Raw genomic sequence first — 4,057 nt, forward strand, 5'->3', positions numbered from 1 at the left:
CTGTTTTTCTTATTTAATGGATATACCATTCCAACTGTTTTTGTCTTCATTATCAGCCAGAAGAAGGAAAAAAAAAAAGTAAAACCAATATCCTTCGTGGAAGTGTTACCACAATAAATTATAAACCTGAATTAGTACTCCCAGCACGCCCGCGACATCCTACTTCCGTCCTCTCCAGGCAAAGCCGCCTCCATCAATTTCTTACAGTACCCATTCCTTTGGGTGTTACTTCTTCTTCCTTCAAAACAGCTCACGGTGTCATGCCCAATCACAGGCATCTTTGGTTTTGGGGGCCAATTTTCAATATTTCAATTATTTGAATAGTGCTGTCCCACCAGCTTGAACTTGCAGGGAAGATGACTGATGCTCTCTTTCACCCTTTGGCTGAGTCATTAGCTCACCAAAGGACTGCTGAGCTCTCAGACCCTCTACCATCCTAGGTGCAACAGGAGCCAAATAAAGGCACAGAAAACTGCTGGAGTCAGTATAAACCTTTGCTGTTGGCATGCTCAGGTTTTTTTGTGTTGTTTGGGGTTTTGGTTTTTTTTGTGTTTGTGTTGTTGGGGGGATGTTGGGTTTTGGTTGTTTTTTTTTTTTTTACTGCAAATATGATACTTTGGACAGTATGAGGCTATGGATGTGTGTTATGATGGAAGAAGTGCTGCCCTCCAGTCACTTTTCTTAGTTTACAGATAGCCTTATAGAATCATAGAATCATTAAGGTTGGAAGAGACCTCCAAGGTCATCGAGTCCAACCGTCAACCCAACACCACCATGCCCACTAAACCATGTCCCTAAGCGCCTCATCTACCCGTTTTTTAAATACTTCCAGGGATGGTGACTCAACCACTTCCCTGGGCAGCCTGTTCCAAAGCCTTTCTCAGCTTCAGTCTGTAACACTATCTAAATCTAGACCATTAGCCACACAGAATCAACTTTGTTTTATTTGCATATAAAACACATGCACTTGTGCTCTTCTAGGCCCCAGCACCGACTTTGTTTGCAAGAGAACTGTGGCATAGAAATACTAACTTTCTTGCTATTCATTTCCTGGCTTCTATGGTTAAATAAAGGAAATAACCTACAAGCTTTTAGTCAAACATTAGCATTAGCAGACATGAGAAATGAAAGTTATCGAGGAAAGTTTCTGTGCTCTGAAAATTATTCCTTGACTTGTGTGAAGAAGAGAAGCAGATGGTACACGTGGCACACTTTTGTGAATAACCTTTCTCAAGAACATCCAAAATAAGAGTATACTGCATCATAAGTGACATTGTTAAACCAATTTATATGCAAAGGAGACAGAGCTGTTTAACCGTTTCGATCAGTTGTTTAGTACATTTAACCTTCTGAATCCCACTTACACTAAAATTACAAGAAGCTTAAGGAAAATACCTTTTGAATTTAGTTCCAATACAGTGGGCCACATTTTATTGTAATATTTTGTAAGAGATTATTAACAAGCTGTGTGCTGTAATGAACAGTTTGTTTTGACATTTAGAAAGAACAAGCTGCAACAGTAACTACGTTGTGGAAACAGATGTGATTTGGTCTCATCTACAGAGGAAAATCAATTTAATACAAACTGCTGAAAAACAGGTTCCAGCAGTGACCGCTTCTCTTCCTTTGCAGTGGTCAGAAAAGAAGGTTCATTGATTTGAGTGTTTTCTCTTTTGAGTATGACAAGCCATTACTGACAAATGAATGTGCCTCTTGCACTACACTTGTTCAGAAGAACAGTAAATTTGTTATTTTGAATGTTTGTACAATTCTACTCCTGAGTACTAGTTTGAAAAGTTTGACAACAGTGATATACCAGAAGAACTGAAAGGTAATGCAAACCTAGGGATAGAAAGACTTGTCACCTCAATTTCAAGTTAGAATTCCTAGCTCGAATAGAAGACTATCCCTAAAATAATTTAACAAGTTATATAGTACTCAATTTCAGGAGCAGAAATAACAGCAATCCACTGATGTACCAGGCCAGATATGACAAAGTAGGAAGTTGGTAAGTTGGTAAGTACAAACTCACCTTCAATACCAACCAGAAAAAAGCAAAAGACAAACAGCACTTCAGAGGCAGCTCTGTCTTTTATGGATTAATTATTTGTACTACTAGTTGCCTAAGACTGCCACAGAAAAGTCTTCATTAGTATTATTCTGGATTTGTTACTTAAAGTGTTCCATTAATCTGGACTGTATTTTGAAGCAACAACATCTTGGTTGCTAAACAATGAACTGGAAAAAGCCATACCTGCAAGATGATACTGGGAACACTTCATTTTTTAAAGAGAAATTAAGATATCTAACTAGTATTTTTCTACCTATCCCAGCAGCTTACCTGCTGCAGAAAGAGTGGGATAAGCTGAAACTGTTTGAAAACTTCACCAAGCAAAACTAACTCTTACAAGGTCAATCGACACAACATGTACTTCCATTATGTGACATTATTTGGAGCACATTTTGTTGCCCCTCATGGCTGAGAATGTATAAAAAAAAAATGACATATGATCACATCATATGCCATGAAGGCATGTTCTTTTGGGGAAGGTGTAGGCTCACAGTCCAAGCTTCATACTGATGTTCATCTGCTGATGAACTACAGCACTGGTGCCTAACCTTTCTTTAGGGATAAGCTATTCAGTTTATAAAGAAGCCACTCACGAACTCTAAGCCTCAGCTTTACTTGTTAGCTATCATTAAATGTGTGTCAGTCACACGACTAGAAATACTGATGTATCCCATCAACACGTTTAATGCATACGAAAGCACAGTGCATATGGACTGGTTTACATGAGGACAGGCTGTTTGTACATTCTGTAACATGACGGCACATTTGTGCCACCACATCACCAAAATACTCTTTTATCCCCCACATTTTGATTATTGGTAGACCGTGGCAAAAGCAAGCTGTGGGCTACCAGAATCCCTCATGTGGCTTGCAGTTTGCTACCTGTCCATACCTGGAAAGCAAGGAGCAAGCTATAAGCTCATATTTTGATCATCTCTGAATGGCAGAGCACGCATCCACACATTCGAAGAGGAAATGAGGTATTTTTATAAGTTATATTTATTATAGCCCTGGATTCTTTTTTGCACCTAAAAGCACTGACCTTTTGTTATTCTTAATGTGACAAAATGGCTACAGAACTTCAAGTAATTGCTTTAGGCAAACCATAACATGCAGAACTTTAACTGTGTCTGGTCAGTAAATCATGATTATGAACAAAACTGAGTAGATTTCTGTACTGTCACAAGGAGTGACTGCTTTTTTCAGAGTTTCCATACGCAATTAAATTCCCTCCAAACTATGACAGGAGTTTGATACAGTTAGCAGACATGATATAGACTGCCAATGTTAAATAATACTGCAGCCACAGCAGCTGTACTAGGAACCTGAAGACCTGGATCTGGCATTGCAGCAAAAGGCAGCAGACTACCTGAGAAAGAATGAAAACATAGTACAGACATGACATAACTGGCTGAGTCAATGGCACAGATATCACGCAGCGAGATGTCTCATAAGTAGCGGCGTCAAACAGACAATATCTTGGCAGTTAGGGCACCACAAGGGGTTCTTGCAGAGACCACTCATTTATTAGTTAGAAAAGAAAGTGCCTCAGCACTTATCCGGCCTCTGAGTTTGTAAGGACAACAAGCCCTAAGCACTGCATTGGCATTTTTTAGATATGAGGTCTAAAACCAGAACGCCTCTCCCCATATTTCTAGTCAAGCTTTCACTCCCAGAACTCCGCGTTTCCACAGACCGAACACATCGCACAGTCTGGTATCAGATGGAGGCAATTCCAATTTCACCCAGAAACATTTTTCTTGTCACTCCATCTCTACCTTTCACTTACCAAAAGGCAATTCCTAGCCTCCAGAGGCGGCGTGCAAAGTGTGCGCATACCTTCAGAGCTCCGGGAAAAAACAAATAAATACAGGACGTAGAGGCAGATGAAGAAGGCCCACAGCTTTTGTAGCCCCCTCACCCTCCAACAAACACCCCGATCCTCGCCGGCTGCCCTTGGTCCGTCGCCCGTGACTTGCCGGGCCG

Source organism: Pygoscelis adeliae, unplaced genomic scaffold (genome assembly GCF_000699105.1).
Source record: "Pygoscelis adeliae isolate BGI_AS28 unplaced genomic scaffold, ASM69910v1 Scaffold226, whole genome shotgun sequence".
NCBI lineage: Eukaryota > Metazoa > Chordata > Aves > Sphenisciformes > Spheniscidae > Pygoscelis > Pygoscelis adeliae.